Below are 21493 nucleotides of genomic sequence, written 5' to 3'. Positions count from 1 at the left end.
TGCAGGCTTTCAGCAGGGAGAAAAAGAGAACAGGAATACCAGCAACTCCAGCACAGGTAGGTGGTGCAGAGCACTGGTTAGATCCCACTTCTTGGTTAATTCCAAATTAATTTGCATGGCTGGAGAAAAACATGCTGTGGGCAAAATCCTGCCTTTACAGGTTGGAGCAGCTGTCCCTGTAGCAGCAGGGGTGGGAGCAGCCTCAGACTTCACCTGAGGAGACAGGACGGCTCGAGCCTGTACAGCCCCACCACACAGTGCAGCACATGCCAGTGCAAGGAAACAGGATCCATGCCCTGCTGCTCACACGTGCCAGAGCCGGTCTGCCTCAGCCAAACCCTGCCCTTGGCAGCAGCAGGGCCTGGCTGGCAGAGGAGCCTGGCATGGCATGGCATGGCATGGCATGGCATGGCATGGCATGGCACACTTACCAGGGCAACAGGTGGTGGACTGCACCCTGTGGGAGAGCCCAGCACCTTCCCAGCTCTGCCTCAGGAGCCTCCAGTGTTTGCATGCTCCAGGGTAGCGTTGGGAGAGGGATGACAAGATACAATTCAGTGAACATGTGGCTGACTTGACAGCTTTGAGTGCAAAAAGGTGATACTTGAAGCATGTTCACAACGGTGAACAGTGTCTGCACAGGCTTCCTGTCAATTGGCTTTTCAGATTCAGACTGCTGCTTTTTTCAGCAGTGTCTTCATCTTGTTGCCCAGATCCGTTCACCCTTCCCGGCAGAGATGGTCTGGGAGAACAGCATCAAGGAGGGAGACAGTCACTGGAGTGAGGGTTGGAATTGGATGATCTTTAAGGTCCCTTCCAATCCAAACCATTCTATGGCTCTATGACACGTATATCTCCTCTCTCCCAGTCTTCTCGTGGGACATGGTGTTCACCTCAGCAACTGGAGCCTCCCACTTGTATCTCCTTTCACGTGCCCCTGCCAGGAGGGTTTTACCTCTTGCATATTGCATAACTACTTTCCAGAGCCAGCACCGATTTTGTCTGCTCAGGTTACAGGAGGTTTGCAAGAGCCATTTGAAATACAGGAGGAGCAATTTAAGTGCCCAGGCTGCAGCTCCAGAGGGTCTACTTGGCCAGCCAAATGTGGAGACTGGTATGTGCTGGGCTTGCAGAGGAATTCAGGTTCTTGGAGAGTTAAAGCAAGACCAGGAAAGGTTACTTTTAGGAGGTTTGAGGTACAGGCAACCTCAGGAAAGGAGCACAGTGCCTTGCCTGAGACTACACTCAGAGGCAGGGCGTACACACAGCCTCCTCCCTGGCCTTAGGAAAAGTGTCCTAACTTTGGGAGCCTGCTTTTAGCTGCTGTCTGGTTTCAAGGCACTTCATGGTACCTGTGGTTCTCAGAGACATGCTATGGAGTGAAGAAATGCTAGCTTTTCTGTTTCCAGGTCTGACTACAGGGTCTTTCAGCTTCAAAACTTTTCTTGCAAGCAAGCACATGATTGCTCTGAGGTTTAGGAGCTGCGATTCCCTCAGCCACTTCAGCTCTGTCAGTGAAGGGGGAGCCAAGTTCAGGTGACTTCCTTGTGCCCATTGCCATTCAAATGCATAAAAATAAATACCTTTTCCCTGTATTCAGTTCTAGGACAGATCAGTTGTCATGGGTGAGATTGTGGTTTAAAAGGAAAGCTTCTCTACGTAGACCTTCTCCAGGGACTTTCCTGGCATTGTGCCCTCTGTAAACCTTTCTCTGCAGCCCGTGACGCTGTCATGGAAATGGGCAATTGAAGCTGCCAGACTGTTGGTGTGGAGCACAGATAACCCCTGTCCTCTGGCTCTCCTGCTGCCAGGGGATGGATAGAGGCAGGTGGTGCAGGAGACATGCCAGTAGGGAAGGGTGAAGCAGATTTCCTGAGGGACACATGGTGTGCCTGAGCCCAACACTGTATGCTTTGCCTTGGGGAGGTAGGGTGCAGCCCAGAGGGTGGCAGAACAACCTTTCCCCATACCAGTTCCTTTGCAGGACAGGACCTGCCTGGACCACCCATTCCTTGGATGCTCAGCCAAGCCAGCCAGAGGAGGGGCTGTGTTGGACCCAGTGGCAAGGGCCAGGTTTCTCTAGGGGAGGGAGATGCTAATGAGATTCACCTTCTGCCAGAGGTGTTTTGGAGGTGGTGCTGCAGGAGGCCAGCACCCTCTATAAAGTTTGAGCTTTGAGGTCAATACTTCGCCAGGACACTCAGCCCCTCTGAGCAGTCAGAGGCTGCTGCCTGTAGATCAGAGGACAATGCTATTCCTGTCACCTTCAATTGCTGTTGTATTTGAGCCATTGTATCTGTTGACAATACTTTGTAGGGAGAGCTGAGGTGCTTTCAAAAATGTCTCTTCAGGGCCACCCTGTGAGTGATATAATTCCTTGGTACCCTGTCAAAGCACCAGCACAAGCATCAGCTCAGCACCCTGAGAGACAGTGGTGATAGGATGCTGGAGAGAAAGCGAGACGGGGAGGGAAAAGACAGAGAAGGAAGTGAGTGAAAGGATGGAGAATATAACCCAGACCTTCCTGCTTTGGTCTCTTCAACAATGTTCCCCTGCTGTAGCACTTGCAGTGAGAGAACCCATTTTTATTTTGTTTCTGTTGTTTCTCTCTTTGGGCTTGGTAGAAAAAAAAAAAACCAACAAACCAGCAGATGCAATGGAAAAATGAAGTGAGAACAGCAATCCTCCCAGGTCACCCTCTTTTTCCTTTCCACTGTGCTTGCCAAGCACAACCCATTTCAGTCTCTGCTGACAATGCTCTGTGCTGCAATATGGTGTGTTCCAGCCCCCCGGGGCATGAACTGAAAGAGAAACTCCTGGCAGCCCCCAGGAAGTATAGCAGTGAGAAACTCATGTAACATCAACAAGGCTCCTACCCTGCCACAAAAGTTGTGCAGTGTCACTGTCCTGAGATGTGTGTGTCAGGGAACTTCGTGAGGGTTGCAAATGGCCTAGGAAGACACCATGTCCCGTGTCTGAGCACAGGCCCAGCTACTTCCATGAGTGCATGAGAAATGGCAGGGCAGCCTGTGATGAGGCTGCTGACAAGCCCCAGGGGGGTTATAGACCCGTCTGTCACTGTAAATCAAAAAGACATTTTTTTTTCCCTCTGCCTGTGCACAGCCCCCTTGGCACTGAACTTCTTGTCAGGTCTGTCCCGAAGAGGAGCTCCCAAGTACAAAATGCTCCCTGGGAGCGTAATCCAAGGCAGAGCCCCAGGCAATCCCATATTCAGATGCCTGATCCCTTGCACTTGAAGAGCCTAACTCTGAATTCTCTTCAGCAAAGTGCCCTTTGACCTGTGGCCTGCAGACTCTATTCTGGAAGGTAATTAAGGAGAACAAGCCTTTTGCTGGCCACTTTAAATTCACTGTATGGGGCCTGCATCTTCAAAGGGAGAAAATCATGGGAAGATCTATAGTCAGAGAAGTTGAAAGCCACCAGTTCAAGAAACTAGAGACACAGGAGAGATTGTTATGCTGACTGTGGTTTATCTTTTTGTTCCCACAGGACGAGTTTTGCCTGCATTTAGAAAGCACTGCAGGACCTGGTTCCTCTCACAGTCCTCCCTTAAGCATTGACTACGGAATAAATAGAGGATGTTTTCCTTCCCTGAATATCTATTTCCTTCCTAAATAAACCATGGGTGAGTCTCTTTGGGTTTTTTTGAGTTTTTGTTTTGTTGTTGTTTTTGAGTTCTTGTTTTGTTTTGTTTTGTTTTGTTGTTGTTGGTTTTTTTTAATGGAAGAAACACAAACTAATAGGGATCTTACAAAGTTTTTAATAGCTGTATTTGGTTCCTCAGTACCATGAAGAATGGGGAAATCACTGAACACAGAGTAAGACCTTGGGATCAACTAACTCATCCTCCTCTCCAAGGCAGGATTAACTAAATCTAGCCCGTACCTGACAGATACTTTTTGACATGTATTTAACAGCCCTACAACCCTCCAGCCTACTCAGGAAGTGATTCACTCACCTTACTATTTAGAGAATGTTAATGGTATTGATGTGGGTCTTAGTGTGTTTAAGGCACATGAGTTTGGTTTTTCCCCAGTGGGAACAGAGAACAGGTTCTTTTTTCTCCCCTTGCCTTTTGCAGTGACCTTTCACCTGATTGAAGCCTGTTGCAGTGGCTCCTCACAGTCTCCTCCAGGCTGGATGAAAACACAGCCCATGCTTTCTCACCTCCTACCACAGTCAGAGTGGGGGAGGCAGCTGAGCAACCCTTCCTGCAATCCCTTCAGTCTGTGATGGTGGTGATACAGAGGGAGTGGATAAAGCCAGAATTGGTCAAATGCCATCCATGCTCTCTCCTCACAGAGCTCAGCTGAGAGCAGTTCATATGCATCAGCACTGAGGTGCCTTCAAACCATCCAAAGGCCTGAAGCTGTGATTCTGCAAAACTGCCCTCATCCTCATGAATCACTGGACAAATGATCTGCTGGATTTGGACTCTGTTACCTGGTCTGAACTCTCTGCTGATATGAACCCTGGGATCTCTCCTGCTCTGACTCTTAGCCTCTTACACCACTGAGCTTCCAGGAGGGCTTGGACTGAGACCCAAACACCCATTCTGCACGGGCAAGTTCACAGACAGGTTTTTGCAAGCCGGTCTTTGCTTCACCCATGGACAATTTTCATTTGGATGATTTTCCTCCAGCCCCATCTGTTGTTGTGGCCTCACAGATACAGTTCATGACTTGTTCTTGCCTCCTACTTCTTGGCCTGCCAAAGTCCCATCCCTGTTGCAAATACCACAGCCCTGAAGCAGCCAGGTAGAGTATTCTCCTCGAGGTACTGGAAAATCAATCCTTTTCATCCACAGAGAACTAGAACTGCATCTATTTTCTGAGTTATCACCACTCTTGAAGCTAGTGAAATATCAGGATTTGGTCGATGATTTCTGCAAGGCTGTGATATATAAACTTAGGCCGATCCCTTCTGTGTAGATGAAGCCAAACTCTGTTTATGACAGGACATTGTTCCGTATCTAACCTATTGCACATGCACACTTCCTGTCTTTAATGTTATTGTCTGACCCTCTTACACTTAAATCCCAGGTCAGCCCAACAATATTGCAGTGGAGTGCAATATTGTCTTGCTGAATCACGTAAATCATGTTTGCAGGTGACATTTCAACAGCTCTTCTTAGAGCTGAAGCCCGGGGCAGTTTTAGGTGCTGGGGAGGTTCCGCCTGTGGAAGGTTCTACAAAGCCAGTAGGAGGCCCCTGCAGTGGGGTTTTGCTGGGATACAGTTGTCATTGCACAGGAGAACTTGGTGATTCACCCCTGTGAACGTGCCCATAGAGGCTTTTGAGAGCAGGTGCGCACTTTCCACAACCACAGCAAGTGTGTGCTGCAGACCAGGGTGCACTTCCTGTTGGTGGCTGGGTGCCATCTCCCAATGGCAATTTTCGGCTGTTGACAGATGTGGGGGCCACTCCGTGTCCTCACCAACCAGCACAGCAGTGCCCCTGGCAGCTTGGCACTACTGTGCTCAGCACTGAACAGCTTCACCTCCATCCCCAGAACTCTGTCACTGACCTTGGAGATGAGGTCAAGTCAGGCTGCATGCAAAGGAAACATCCTCAAAATCATAAATGCTCATATATCACTTCTGTTGAGGGCACAACTCAGAATTCCTGCCCTGAGATGGGAGTTTTCCAGTGGAGATCTGTGCAAAGAGATAGGGTCTGTGGAAGCTCCTGTGGTGGGTTTGCTTTCTACATGGAGTGGAAAAAGTCACATCTTATGAGTCACACCTCTATTGCAGAAATGCAGATGCCACTACAAACTCTCCAGATGTACACAGACCAAACACTGCCTGTCTTGTTAGGCTCCCAGCTCCAAGTGATGAATTTTGAATTCTCCTGCCAGAATTTATTCTGAATTCGTATTTTAAAAGAGCAGAAACTGCTCATGCATTCCCTTATTCCAGAAAGGCTGAGAAACTCTTGGATGGTGACCTAGACTTTAAAGTGCTGCTTTTGTTCAAAGGGTTTCTTACACTGAAAGTTTGGCACTTGCTTAGCTGCTTTGAGCAGTGTGAAAATGTTGAATTGTGTGGATGTCAGAAAACCATGATGAGGATTGTCCACCTGGGAAATTTTAGGGAGATAACTTCTTTGACTGTGTGAATGATGCTGGTGTAGCTAAACAGATGATAGATATGACCACCCATGACATGTCATTCCTTAGCTAATACCGTGCAAAGATTGCTCATTGTGGGCAATACCCTGTTTTGATGTCTCTGGCCTGCACCAGCTTCCTCAGACTGCAATCAATTCCTAAGATTGCACTAAGGTTATGGACTGCCTCCAGACTTCCAGTTTGAGACCACTGCTGTGTGCAGGGGTATAGTAATAGCTAAACTATATAATTACATCGGATCGCATTCACATCAGGGGCTTCAGGACCTTTGCTACATCTGCTACCAGTTAAGGCTGTGCAAAAGCAGCATCTTTGGCTTGCTGAGCTGTGTCAGCAAGCCCCTGCTGTGTTGTGCATGGAGCAGCTGAAATCAACTACAACTGGTAGTTGCTGTAAAGCCCCTCATGTTTTGCTGTACAACGTAGCAGTGAGCTAGATTGAGGAGTTTCTTAATACAGACTTTGCAAGAGAGTGGCCAGCCAAGAGAATTCTGAAGCTGGCAGCCTGTAATCAGTCTCCACCAAAGAAAGGACAAGGGTTTGGGGGTCTGAAGGGCAGTAAGGCCCAAAGAACTGCATCCCACAAACCCAAGCAGTGTTCAGATCCATGCGGTGATGACAGCAAAGCCTAACAACTCTTTGTATCCTGCCTGGTCCTCCCTGCCTATGGACACCTTGCTAGCTTCCCTACTGCTGAGGGAAGCAGGCTCCCAGTAAAGAGAAGATAGTCCTTTTCCACCCTGCCCAGTCCCACATCACTTAGCCTGACCAGCCCCATGAGGATCCCAATAGCTCTGGAGATGGGCAAAACAGAAACACTAAAATTCTACTAAAGCAGAAATGTCAGACTTTTTTTTTTTTTTTTTTTAATCCCTACAGCAAACGAGTAGAATCCAGTCTTTATCATTTGCTTATGCAAGAGGGATGATGAGGACAGGGCAAAGCTGGGAGGCTGTGCAGCCCAGGTGTAATGGAGATGCATGTTATGCTAACACAGCCCTGCACACACGGTGCCATTTGTTGTGCCGCTGTTTGGCCGGGCTCCTGCAGCTCAGCCGGTCACGCAACAACCTCCCGCTCTCATTAATGCCAGATTGGGTTCTTGCCACCGCTCCCCTGCTGATTTTAATTATGTGGCCACCAGCCAAGGAGTGCTGGGGAAAACCCTACCCCTCAGTTTGGGTGTCAGCTGATCCTAACTAAAACATATGGCTCGTGGAGCGGGGAGAGGGCATAAAGGAAAACAATAGAAATGGGAACAATTCACGGGAGAAAAAGGATGAAGATCAGAGGTTAAAAGTGCAAGAACAGGGAACTGGAGGGGACACAGAGCAGAGCCCCACCATTTGTGCCCAGATCTCCCTACAAGCATAGAAAATGCAGGGGGAGAAATAGCCACTGTGGTACCCTCTCTTCATCCTCCTTCTCTTGGGGCTGCAGGTGGTCAGTCTGACCAGGGCAAAGAGGAGGCTGCCAAGGTCTTGTGGCATAGTGGGCCTGGAGGTGGAGAAGGTGCTGGTCCAAAGGCACTGAGAAAAACACTCAGCCCTTGGGGAAGATGGGAGAGGCACTGGGGCGTGCCAGGCGCACGTGTGCCAGGTTCTGTCTCATGCTGCAGAAGGGATTTGTGTCCAGGAACCCCATAAACCATGCAGTGACCGTGCCTGTGCCTGCTGCTTCTGCAGGGTGTGCAATAGGCCCATGGAATTATCAGTCCCACTGGTGTCCTTCAACATCTTCTGAGGGTAAGGGTTTCCTCAACTTAGGGGCTGCAAAAAGGAAGTGAGTGGAGGCTAATCACTTGTAGTTCAGAAAAGCTCCAATTTTGGTGACACCTGCCAGGACTGTTCTCTGGAGAACTTGGGTCTCTGCCACTTGCACAGAAGATGTGGAACATATACAACAGGGACTGATCAAGGGCATGTCCCCTCTGCCCCTTGGTGGTTGCAGGAGACCTGGCTGCTCTGGGCTGGAAAGAAATCAGTGGCAGAGACAGTCCTGGGCACCCTGGTGTCCTGGGATAGCACAGAGCATGGGCAAAGGGACACACGTGGCTGGTGCTCTGAGCTGCACTGATGTGGGCAAGGGAGGCTGCCATGGAAGTCTCCACATGCCCCAGGTCTGCTCTTTAGCACATGCTGGGAGCAGCACCTCCAAGCCCCCCTCTCAACAGCCCCCTCACCTCGCTGCACAGAGAGGCAATGGTCCCTGGCAATTCAGAAATCCCAGTCTGGCAAAGGCCAGCCCAGAGGCACTTGCTGTACTGGGATATAGTACAGACCAGCACTGGGTGATATTTTCAGGGGCAATGACAGCTGTGTTCCCAGGCATTCAGACACAAGGTCAGTCTGACCCTATTACTCCTTCCTATTGCCCAGCCCCAGGCAGTTCCCCACAGAGGCCTTCTGAATTGCTTACCAGCCTCCAAAGAATCTGAAAAATCCCTAAAGTGTCCCTAAAAATCTCTACTGTCTGCACATAGGGTCTTGGGAAGGAGGCAGATGACCTGAATGACAGGACAGTGGTGGGCTGCCCATGACCAGCTGCCAGGTGCCCACTCTCATGCCACCCACCTCAGTAGGTGAGGGGATGAAAAAATCCCCTTGCGGTCAAGATATTTACAGCATAACAAAAAACCGCAAAAGCTGCACATGGAAGCAAAGCAAAACAAGGAATTCATTCACCACTTCCCTTTGGGAGGCAGATGCACTACACAGGTGCTGTGAAAAAAAGTTAACTTCCTAACTCTATTCCTGACAGACCCAGCACAGACGTAGACATGTCTCGTGTATTTTGTGTACACACTTGCAAGTGCTCACCTTTTTTTTATTTTTCACACTCCTGCCATCTCACTTGGACCTGTGTCTGTCTCCCAAGTGATACCCAGCTCTTAAATGCCATCATGTCATCTCCATCATCTGTACAAGGAATGAGCCATCCTCAGATATCCTCAGCAACCTCAGGAGTGCTCCCACCCACAAATGCCCATTTCCCCTGTGCAGGATACCACAAACACCTGCAGATGGGCCATTACACAGTTCTGTGCTCATACACACCCATTTGTTCCTACCACAAATACAGCTCCGACATGAAGCTGAACCTCTGTGCTGGCAAGCTACTTAGCAACATGAACTCTTAGCAACATGAACATAAATTAGGCTGACTGCACTGGTGAGCAGCTCTTACAATAAAAATCACGTTACCTTCCCTTCTGGCTTCCCATCCAGACAATGTGGCAGCCTGGGAGTCATGTTAGGTCAAGAGATGTAGAAGTCTGAATTAGCTGCAGCTGCCTCAAACAGCTCTGGAAGGATCTTTTCCTCTTTGTTCATTTTTGATCCTGTTTTAATAGGCAAGAGTAGTAACTGGTTTAAAGCAGCACACAGAGTCCCTGGGAAACCCACGGCTAGAGCAGACACTTGGCTTTGTCTGGTTCCTGGGCACCTCATGCAGAATGGGGACTTTGTATTTGCTTTTAGAAGATAACCAATTCATATAGGAGGTTCATGAATATTCAGCCTGTGCTTAGGGTTGGGAAGAACAATCCCTAAAACAAAGAGGCAAATTCTTTTACCCTTCATTTGGGGGAATGTGTTTTTCAGCCTAAGGGCTGCAAGTAGCCTGTGATCCCTTTCTGTGCAGGATCCATTAATGACCGGTGTTTTTCCAAGCCTGAGCGTGCATCGCTGCTGAAAAATAGATGCAGTCAGCCAGAGCTTGGGGTTAATGTTTCTGGATGAAGGAGAATTTGGAGGTGAGTCCAAGAGCATAAGGAGCCAGGCTGAAGTCGGTCAATCTTGCTGTTGTAGCCTCTCTGGCTTTGTCCCCTTTCTGTGGCTGTACCTGCCCTGGGAATCTCTAGCAGAGAAGTCTCCTAGCAATGGGAAGACATGTGGACATGTCTTTTGCTGCATAGCTACTACAGTTATTCCTCTGTGCAGTGAAAAACAACCAGTGAAGATTGTGTCTTCCCCAAAGAGGTTTGTCAGTTGCATGCTTTTCCCAAAGCTGCATTTAGCCTTCTCCCTCATTTTCCCTGCACAGCACACCTTTTAGTGCTTAGAGACACTGTCTAGGTGTGGTAACAAACTACCAATAAATAATGATTGCAGCCTGTTTGTCTGTCTGCAATGACCCCACACATGTTGTGAACTCAGATGTTCCACCCCAGTCGACACGCAGCCGATGAGCAGGAGTTTGTCATACCACAGTGCCCTGGGTGCATTTCTAGGCTGTTGTATACATACTTCTCCACACAAAACACTTGTTGGTGTTGTTTACAGGAATTCCCAAGTGAAATATTCTTTCCTTGAAAAAGTGAAATAAGCTTTCCTATTAAAAGTGCTCCTTTTCAGTATAACTGTGCCCATACTTGGGTTGTTGCTGCTCTGAGTGCTGTCTTCCCTCCTCTTCCCCTCCCTTCCAAAATGATTACATTGGAAACACTTTTAAATACAGCCTTGTTTTCCTTGTCTTCATCCTCATGGGAACTCTCCTGTAACTGTTCAGTGTTGCCCAACCAAAGCAGCAGAACAAGTTGGGTGACCACTGTGTGACTGATCACCACTCTGCCATGGGGAAGACAAACAGTCAGGGCTGAAGCTGGGCAAAGTGGGCACTGTTTGCACCAAATGAAGGGGGTGTTACTTTGTGGATCTCTGGCCTGGTCCCAAAACTGTTCCAGCAGTGCCAGGTGAAGTTGGTTGCTAACTGAGTGCACATACCTGGAGCTGTGTGTGCTGGGAAAGAGCCTCTGTGTGACCTCTCATCTTTTCCCACTTGCCAGGAAATGTGTGCAACACCAGCTCCTACTGACAGACCGTGCTTCCTCCGTGCTCCCACCTGCTGCCTTCCTTTTGCAAGCATGTCTGTGTGCTCCTTTCTACCCTTCCAGCTTTTACCTCAGGAACTCCATTTTTTCCTTCTGTTCAGCTCCAGATTTTCCATCCCACTGCTGCAACCCTCCATTCCCCCTGCCCCCCTCCAGCCTTCTCCTTCCCTCCATCACCATTCCTCCTCAGTTTTTCCCAGGTGAGAGGCTGCTCAAGCCATCCTCTTGCTGACCAAGTGGGGAGGAACGGGGATTAGGGACAGGCACGGCCCATGGGCAGCAGGATCTGGTGCTGCAGAGCTCTGTTAGCTCTCAGATGATGCTCCCCAGTGATGGAGAGGGCTGTCAAGGTTATTGTTATGTTGGCATGGCAAAGGTGGGAGGAAGGAGGCAGGAGATGGGGGGGAAGGGATTTGAAACTTCAACTGCCCCTTTGTGTTTTCACCTCCTCCAGTTTATCTGGTGCCCTGTGGAATTTATGATCCTCCCCCCTGCAAAGAGCTGCTGTATTTCAAGTCACAGAGTGCCTTCCCACCGGGTGATAGACCAGCTAGCCTGCTCTTTAACAACCTCAAAGGGCATAATGAGCAAAGCCAAACTTTCTCCCAGCAACTGTATTAGGAAGACTGATTATCTCTCTTTTGCAAGTGGGAAAACAGTGTCAATCCATTCCAAATCCCTGTGGTGGAGCTGAGCAATGGATACAGCCCATGATTTATATGCTATTCTAAGGCTGCTAACAATCTCTTTTCCTTTCTCCCTCTCCATGCCCAGCTGGACATTTGCCCAACTTAGGGAGAATGAGGAGACTGACCCTTGTCATTTGAAGAGGCAGAGAACAGGTAAAACAGAGGAGAACGGAAGCAAATATAGAAATCAGAGAGAAAGCTCCCATCTCAGCAGCAGGAGTTGCCATCTAGGTACTGCTTTTCAGGCATCCCAGATGAGGAACTTCAGGAGTTTCAGCCTTATCTGTTTCTCACCTCATTGCTTTGGTGTGCTGCAAAGGGGACAGGAGGCGTGTTTTCAGAGGATGCAGCCCATGTGACAGGCAACTGGAGAACCACAGCTCCCCCAGCAGCCCTGCCAGTGATGGATTACACAAACAGAGCAGCCCCTCAGTGAAGCCCCAGTGCCAGCAAGCGTGAGGGGCAGCCCCTCACTCCATCACTCTGTGTCAGGTCACTGTTCAGGGTCCACCCTTCCCTCTCCTCCAGCAAGTTCACTGTGGGATGGGCCCCAGGTCAGCCCTGGCAGCAGACTGCTTCTGAGTACCTGTGGCTTTTTCTGATGAAGGGGCACACAGCTAAGAGGGGCTGGGAATTAGAGATAAGCTCCAGCACTTCTGACAGCCCTGTAGCACGGCTGGAGAGACAGATGAGTGCAGAGATGTGGATTTCACAAGCTCTGTACAAGACTTGAGGCTCACCCAGCTCTGGAGGATGGAGTTGAGCCCTGAGCACCTGGGGATGTGGCAGACTGGCCAGAAGTCCTCTGAGGAAGGTGCTGATGCAGACACCTGCACGATGAGCGAAGTACCAAGTGCCCCAGCTCCTGGAGCAGGTGCACAGTTGCAAGGTATCACATGTTCCTGGTGGATCCATGCCCTGTGCCAGCTCAGCCAGGGGTGGAAGGACACAGACCTCAGACAAGCAGGATGCCTGGCAGGTATTGCTTTCTCCAGAGATCACCAGCCCAGCCTGCTTTGCCCGCACACCTTTTAAAACCACCAGGGGCGGCGTTTACTGTAGTGGGGCAAAATGCAGCTGCACCAGTGCTGCTGTGTGCAGCCTGAGAGCCCTTTGCTTCCACAGGTCACCCCAGACACCCTGCAACCCTCCCTTTCTGTATGCAGCCTGAGGGCACATCAATCCACCCCTCCTCTCTGCCTGGGCAGGTCCTGTGCCTTCAGGCTGGAGTTAACGCCCTCCTCCCTGTCCTAAGAGATAAATGCACAGATGCACTGGAGCCAGGCAAAACCTCCTGGCAGCTGAGATCCACACTGGCTGCTTGACAGGAGTGGCCTCCTCTGTGTATTACCTGGCACTCCTGATGTGTGAGTCTTCCTCCTGGACGCTAAACTTCAGAGGTCAAGCTGCTTGCTACCTGTGAGATTCAGCTCTTGCTGTCACTTCCTTACACATGCCCTCTCAGGTTCTCAGTTGCTATGACAGGGACACATAATATGGAAACTTATTTAATTTCCAATTATTTTTGTATTTATAATTATAAAATGTGAAAGGCCTGTTCTTCCATAATCTCTGATACAGCAGTACTGGCATCCTCTCAGTGGGATTTGCAACAGGATAGGCTGATGGACTGCACGTTTATTGGATCAATTTCAGCTTGCCTTCTTCATGGCTCTGCCATGGCTTCTCTGGTTACAACAGGTAGATGTGCTGAAACCCAGAGCAGTAACGCACACCGTGACTTCTGCTGTCCTTGCTGCTGGGACAGGGAGAAGCAATGCCACCTGGAAAGGCTCCTCCACCTCTGCTCTCATAGAGAAGTCACACAGGCCTTGGTACTGAGACCTGCAACTCAATCTGTGGACATGACCTTTTGGTAAATCAAGCTGAGTGTCCCAAGTTTCTAATTCTTGTGCATTATTAATGTCTTGCTCAGGAATTAATGCAGGTCAGGCTCTGCTTATGGGCCCATGTGTGCATTTCAAGTGAAAGCTTATCCAGAGTTCAGAGATGGCAAAAGGCAGGATTTTGGCTCAGTCTTTTTTAAAAAAAGACTCTATGAAGTAATGACCCAGTGACAAGTATCCTCTTTGATTTTTTTCTATTCCCTCAACAGGAAAATTGTTCACTTAGGGCCCACAGTGAGTTTTATGTAGGGGTCAGGATTCACACTTACATTTGCACTATATATACTAAATAAAGGCCTGGAGAGGTGAACAAGAATTTTAAGAGAAAGCAGAAAACTGGGCAGAGGGCTCAGAAAACATGACCTCCAAGGAAGATATGGTAGAGTCCATTATGTTTTCCTCTAGGCACAGCTGTAAAAGTTGTGATGCATTATTCTCCATGTCCACAGATGCAAGGCAGGCCTGACTTGATTTATAATAAAGGTGATTTATGGCAGGCATAGGGGCAATATTTTCAAGTTTTAAGGATTGCTAGTGTTCCAGTAAGTACCCACAGACAGTGCTGCTGGGCTAGCACCCATCTGTCTTTAAAAACCTGTCTCCACAGTTGGGGGAGGGTGAGGCATCAGAGCAACGGGAGGCTTAGATCACCATGAGCTAATCGGTGAGGCAATTGGGCATGGCCCATGGCCTTTTTGGAAGAAAGCTTTTAGGAATGCATTCAATCAGCATCTCCTTCATCCAGCTGGGTGGGGCTGGGTGACATGAGCCAGAGATCTCAGGGCTAAACTGCAGGAGAAAATGTGGAGGGCACCTTGTATAGGAGTGCATGGTGCGGTGGGGAACTACAGTTTTCCACTTAGGATACAGCTGGAGTTTCCTAGGCTCCGTGATGAATCCTCATCAATTGGTACATGGTGTTTGAGACTGAAGGATGGCTAGAAGCAGGGCAATGCCTGTGAAGTTTACAGCTTGATCTCCTTCACAGTTCAGGCCTAAACCCTACCCTTGGGATCAAACTTTTTCTCTTTCAGACTTTGGGTAGAAATCTAGTCTTGCAATCCAACTGGTGTAAAGGTCTAGTAAGAGTGAGTAACATTTCAGCTACACAGTGCTAAGCACAAAATTAGGTGCAGTACTTGGATTACCTTTTTTCATTACACTACAATGTTCCTTCAAGGCATTCCCTTCTATAAAGGCAAACCCAGTTCATACTCATTAACTCAGATGGACTGACAGCAAGGATCTTGGCTTTCCTGTCCCAACCACATCAGACAAACAAAAAATAATCCTGCATCAACAGAGACACAAGCACTGCATGCCAACAGGAACCTGAGATGTAACCTGCATCCACTTGCATGGTTGTTTTCCACCCCTGCCTCCCCAGACCATTACATTTGCTAATGGAATTGAGTCTGCAAGACACATTTTGCAACCTACTGCCCTGTTTCTGAGCAGAGAAATGAGGCTCCACATGGTGTAACAGGAGAGTGGAAATTTAGAGTTACCAGCACAAGATTGAATACCAGTCATGGCCAGCTCCCTCTGCAGTCCTGAAGACCTTCAGGTGAAGAAAAGGAGCTGACAACTTTTAACTGTATTCTAGCTTGCCACACTTGCCTCATGGCACCCTGCCTACTGGCACCCTCCCCATATCTCATCACACACCCTTCCTTGTCCTCTCTGATATTTTTTTTTTTCCTTGCCATATTGTAGGCTGATTTCAGGATTGCTAGATGTCCACAGAGCATGAAGGCACCTGTGTTTTGCTGTCAAGGACTCTGGAAGTGCTGTTAGAATCTAGCTGCATTTCCCCCCTCCCACTGCTGCCTGTGTTGGCAATATTAACAAAAAGTTATTTCCAAAACTGAAGTGAAGAGCCAACTCCCTGATTGGAAGAGCAATAAAAAAATTTCACTCTTCTTTTACCCACGCAAATTTTTCTTTTCTTTTTTTCCCCCCTCCTACTTCCCAGGGGGTTATGCCCTTTTATCACCATGTCTGTTCTCTGTCTCCTGGGAGGGGTAAAAACCCCAACATGACAAATCTGTCTTTCTTAGGGTGGAAGAATTCCCAAAAGCCTCAGCACACTGGTGAAATCCTATACCTCAGAGAACCACCCACCTCACTCATGCTAAACCCATTTCTTGAAAGATCACATAAAACAATCCATTACGCAACTCTCAGAACATCAAATAACCCCCTTATTTATAGTATACACACTTGCAATAATAAACCTCCCTTTTGAACTGCATTGGTCAATATAGGTTTAAAAGGCTTTTCCTATTTCAGTCAACATCTCAATTTGTTGTTTAAGCATTCAGTGCTTTGGCTGGAGAGGAGCTAGTTGCATGACTTCCTCTAGGACTAGGTGATGGGGTTTGCAAAAAACTTCTCCAGTGTGGTTCTCTGGGAGGTGGTACTGCTCCAATATTTTTAATGCCAGCTTCTTGCTCTATACATTCAGCCTGTATCAGTTAGCCTATGCTTTGAGTCTGGAAGCACACCTGGAAAATGTTGCCCCAAAAGTAAAGGAAGAGGATAAAGGCTATTTCTTCAAGCTGCTAAGCAAGATTTAAAAAGTAGCTGTAACTACTTGTAAGATCTGAAAGGCCCGTTCTGCAATAGGTCCAGCCTATAAAGGCCAGCAGCAGAGCACCAACCACTTGCAAGCAATCCCCTCCATGCCCATCACAGCTCCTTTGGTCAGTCAGCAGAAATTATGTTTTCCTGTAGTGCCCTGGGCACTACATCAGCCCCCAGGCCATTCCCTCGGGCCCTGTCACTGGTCACCACAGAGAAAAGATTTAGTGCAGTGACCAAAACCAAACACAATATTCCAGGTCAGCCCCCTGTTATTTCAGCTAGAGAAGAGCCAACCCCCTCTAGATCTTCCCCAGTCTTTTCCATCTCTTTATTGATGTTGACTTCCTCAGGGCAAGGAAATACTTTCTTTCACGGTTGGTACAACACTCAGCGAATGATTTGCATACTTTTATGGGCTGTGCGAGCCCTTGCCTGGAGATGCAGGAAAAGAGGATTGCATGGGTGTGACATGCATTAGCTCTTCAGAACTTACCTAGGGGAGGCTGTCTGGTGAGTTAGGCAATACCCTTGCAGAGGTTTGTGTGCATACTGTAAGGCTAATAAGCTTCAAAGAATGAAGGCAAAGCTGGCAGTGCTTGTTACTGTTGTCTTCCTACTCATTGGGGCATAAATAAGAGACAGGAAGCTCCTTCTGTTTAGGTGGGAACTGGAAGCTTTCTCATCTGTCCATTGGGATAGGATGGAGATTGCTCAAGCCGTTTTCTTCACCACCTCTTTGCAAAATATATATATTTTATATATATTTTTTTTTCCTATGTATTTTCCTATGTATTTACATCAGTGATGTCTTAGTCTTAAAATTTTCAGGTGTAAGTGTTCCAGAAGAGCTATCCAAGCAAACCTTCCTTGTGGGAGTACTGCTTTTGCTGCCACAAGAGAGTTCTCTTGGTTTAGCTGATTTCGATAAGTGAAACAAAAATGATTATATATTGGCAAAATGACGTTTAAGTGGATTCAACTGCATTGCACTAAGGTTTTTGCCATTATGGAAATTTCAACTGCTCTGCCAAAGGAAAAAAAAAAAAAAAAGAAAAAAAAAAAAAAAGAAAAGATGAAGTAAAGAAAAAAAAAAGCTGTTCTTTAACAATATTGTTATTCTGGCCCACAAAAAAACCCTGTCACAGACATGCCTTATAATTAATTTTCCCAGATATTCACTGAACTCATGATTATCCTCTCCCACTAAACATTTCCAATTTAAGTGGAGACCAGGCTTGAAACAAGATAATGCATCCAGCAGTCCATCTGAACATTCATATATATATGAGAACAAGATCTGAACTCTGACACAGCCCTCAAACCAAAATAAATTCCTCAGGCTTTTTAGAAGTGAGGAAATTCATCTTTGAAAATGCTGGGTTTGGTTGGGGTTTTGAGTTATTTCGTTTTTTGTTTTTTTTTTCTTTTATCTGCAAGAGAGGAATCTGCTGGATTTGAGCACTAGATCAGAAGATCTTGAGGCTTGAGGGTGGATCTCAATTATCCAGCCCAGGTCTATCACTAACCATAATGGGCTTTTTGCATTGTTTCTTGAGGACATGTCCATGCAGACAATAGCTATGTGCTGGCAAGCCGAGGTCTAAATGTATCTAAACACCACAAAATCATTTAAAAAACCACACCGGGGGATGGGGAAGCGGGCTGCTGTACTGCGTGTACTTGGCAGATACCTGTGCACCGAGCAGAGCAGTGTCATGGGAGGAGCAAAGCACGTCCTCCTGGGACATGCTATTCCTCAGAGCTGCTCCCCCGCTCTGCCGTCTCCACTGTAATTGCCTCTTGGAGCGCTAGATGTTAACGCTACAGCCCCAGGGAATGCTGCTTTTTCGGCAGCCTGTGGGAAAGAACAAAGCGGACAACAAGAGAGCGCCTGGAGCAAAGCACAAGGGTAGACATCTCGCACTTCATCAGGGGAAAACCCAAGCTCCAAGTCAGCAGGCTGACCACAATTTCAGGTGCTGTTGACACAACGTTAAGGTTCTGCTACACGTATGTGTATCACGAAAGTAAAGCTGCACTTGCCCAGAAGCAGCCAGTGCCAGAAGGACATAGAAAAGAAGCATCACTATTCTGGTGAAGAGTTGGTGATGTCCTGCTAAACAGAGGCTGGGCTTTCAGGTTTGCCTGGAACTCTGTGATCCTAATCAGAATATGGGCAGATCTTCCCCATGAACTTTCCAAAGAGCTGAGCCAAGACAAGTTTTTGTGCGATTCACTGCTCCTAACTTTAGTTTATTGAAAAGTTTAGGCCTTTGAACAGGGCAAAGTTAGTGGGGAAACATGAGGTCTTCCAGTGACACCTCTCTCTAAGGTATGCATACCAATAGAATCAGTTGCTCCTTGGAGAGGTGCTCTCGAGTGAATTTGGAAAGAGCACACATTCATCCCTGGCCCCTTTGTGCTGTGTTTCTCTCTCCCTCCTGTACTATGTAGACAGTGACATGATGAGGCCTTTAGTATGGGATTACAACTGGAGAGTCAGTTTGCCAGCTGGGTAAATCCACGAGTGGCTAATGCAGTGCATAGCAGCAGCTAGGAGAGCACAAGCCGGCTCTCAGAAGGGTGTACCTCCTGCACTTCTTACTCATGGCAAATAGGCAGCATCTTGTCCTCAGCCTTGGGCAGCCAGAGGAAAGGATGCATTATAATCCACATGATCTTCCCTGGCAATAATTTGTTCCCTTGTGTGTGGTATGTGCCTCTATCATCAGCCAGCTTGTAGTTTTGCTAATTTGATCAAACACAGGACCAATTTTTCCTAATCTGGGTGTAATCCCTCAGACAGAGCTATCACTGCCTCTGGTCTACATGCAGCTCTTATCTAGGGCAGCCAGAAGAGTGTGACAGCTGTATGATAGTCTGCCTGGTACAATGGGCAGCCCCAGGAGGAAAGGACTTGCCACCCTGCTCACCTCAGATGCATAGAGGGACTGCTGAGGTGCCTTGATGGTGCAGGGGAGTGCCTGGAGCAGCCTGAAAGTTACAGCATACCAGGATATGTCACTTGGAGTGGCCTTGTAGCCATCTCAGCACAGAGCTGTAAATCCCCTTGGCCTGCAAAGCCCTCCAAGGCCAGAGAGGGTGGAGGAAGCAATGGAGCAGCATCCTCCCCAGAGCTTGCCCTTGGCACCTGGCTCTGCCCTGCCAACACGGAGTGTGTGACCTGGACACCCAGAGGAGATAGCACAGGTCCTTCTCTGGTTTTAGCCTGAGCCATCACAGCTCTGCAGAAAGTTTTTGGAAAGGCAGTGAGCTCCCTAGAGCTCTGTTCTGCAGTGGGGCCATGGCTGTGCTCAGCACATGGCCACGAAGGGGTGCTGGGTTGGCAATGCCCAGCCGTGCTCCCGGGAGTGTGTCATACACCAGTGCCCATGGCCCATTCTAACCCTCTCTTTGCAACACATGCTGAAGCTGATTAAAGTGTGAGAGCCTCTGTGTCCTCTGGTCTTTATGCAGAGTAAGCAGCAATAGAGACAACACTTGCTAGGACTTTGCTCTAATTTTTACAGATCTAGTGAACTTCATCCACAGTACAGGTGAAACTGCAGCTTTATGCAGGTTCTTTCTCAGATACTGTTAGTTGAGACTACTTCTTAAGGTCTCTGCTTTGGATTCTGAATGTGTAGGCACAAAATTTTTAAAATGACGGTTTTGTAAAAGACCGTGACCTTGTCAACTATGCCTGTCATCTGAGTTCTCTCACTCAGCAATTCTATTCTTCTAATTAATTTTCTTATTTTTTTTTTTCCATGGGTAATATTACATTGTGTTGATAAGCAGCTCTTTTCTTTTGCCCCAGAACAGTGATGAGTGCAAACAGGGAGGTTTAAAATACCTTGAGGAGAAAGGGTTTTTTGCAAACAGGACTTGTTACAGAATTAAATTGTTACAGAATTAAAATTCTGTTGCAGATAAGGAAGACTTGAAGCAAAAATCTATAGCTGGTCAGTGTTTTGCTTGCTCATGCCTATTTGAGTTGCTTTGGGCAGTAAGTACTGGGAATATAACACATCCTTGGGCTACAGCCCATCTTCACAGAACAATTTTGCTGCTGAATATGCACTTCTTAATAAGGGTAACTGCTCATCTCCAGACTGTAATGATACCAATGTACTCATGCCATGGACTGCAACCTACTGTTCTGGCAGTTCTCTTGTTTTATTTACCCACCGCAAGAGCTGGAACGAATTGTATTTGTTGGTGAATCTCATTTTTGCTGGCTTTCCATCTCAGGCAGTGGAAGATTTTATGGAGCTATCTTGTCCATTTCAAAACCTTTTTTCAATCATCCTTTTCCCCAAGTTACACTGTCCTGAAATAGCCCTGTGTTTAAACATCAATCATGCAAATGTGTTCGGTGTTTCCCAGGGTTCAAAACTCCCTCTGCAAACACAGTGGGATAACTACTGCGAGCCTGCACTTCTAACCACCAACTTGGCTGGCTCTGGCTGGTGTAGGTGATATTCTTGCTCTTTCCTAGATTCTTGTGCATCTCAGCTAAGATGACAACCAATTTATCTGCACATAAATTCCAGGAGTAAGGAGTACTTCTGAGTGTCAGGGATTAGGACCACACTCAGAATGTCCCAAACCTGGACTGGGGTGAGATTTGTGTGTTTCACAGCCCCTTACCCAGCTCTGTCACTTCTGCAGGACCCCAGGGGGATCCTACTTGAGGCCCTGCCTGTGTTTATCAGGAAGACAAGAGCATTTCCTTAGTAATTCCAGGTGAGCAGGATGCTTTTCCTGATAGTGAAATATTTGGCCATTATAAGCTATAAGAACTGTAGCTGATTACAAGCAAACCTGAGGGCTCCTGTCTCACACACTTGTGCTGGCAGTGCTGTTTTGTGGATCTGGTGTAAGAGCAAATCTCCAAAGAAAAGGTTCCATGGGAAAAAAAAAAAAAAATGGGGGAAGCTTTCTGCATGTTTGTTTCAAGTGGGACCGGTTCTCCAACCTGTTTCAGTGTTTGTCCATAGCACTTGAGCCCACATAGCTGCTGGGAGAGATGGGAAGTGCCAGGACAGCAAAAGGAAAGGCCAGGGGATTGTGGTGGTGAGACAAAGCTTTTGCCCTGTGAATGCTGATGGATGTTTTGGGGGCATCCAGGCAGTCTCAGACTCCTGATTACCCTCCCTCTTTCTTATTGAGGCATGTACCTGGGGGATACACCTTTTATCACTTTGGTTTCTTCTTATCACATGGTGCTTTTTAGAAAATCACACTTCAGGCACTACTAAAATATCTGCTCTGTAGTATTTGCCTTATCACAATACTTGGTTTTGTTACTTTTGCAAAAATCTT

The 21493-nt window shown here is 47.6% G+C and overlaps 1 long non-coding RNA gene across 2 annotated transcripts; it reads left to right on the top strand.

Annotated features, from left to right (window-relative positions):
• Positions 1-860: 860 nt before the first annotated feature.
• LOC111939005 (uncharacterized) lies at positions 861-6993 on the top strand. Of its 2 annotated transcripts, none has more exons than XR_002869148.2 (3): positions 861-1114; positions 3511-3646; positions 4324-6993. It is a non-coding gene; the product is annotated as an uncharacterized LOC111939005 (long non-coding RNA). The 2 variants fall into 2 exon arrangements; XR_002869142.2 differs by having other exon boundaries at positions 4103-6993.
• The last annotated feature ends 14500 nt before the right edge of the window (positions 6994-21493 follow it).

Source organism: Cyanistes caeruleus, chromosome 3 (genome assembly GCF_971803275.1).
Source record: "Cyanistes caeruleus chromosome 3, bCyaCae1.hap1.1, whole genome shotgun sequence".
NCBI classification, from domain to species: domain Eukaryota; kingdom Metazoa; phylum Chordata; class Aves; order Passeriformes; family Paridae; genus Cyanistes; species Cyanistes caeruleus.
This window is presented reverse-complemented; position numbering and strand designations above follow the sequence as displayed.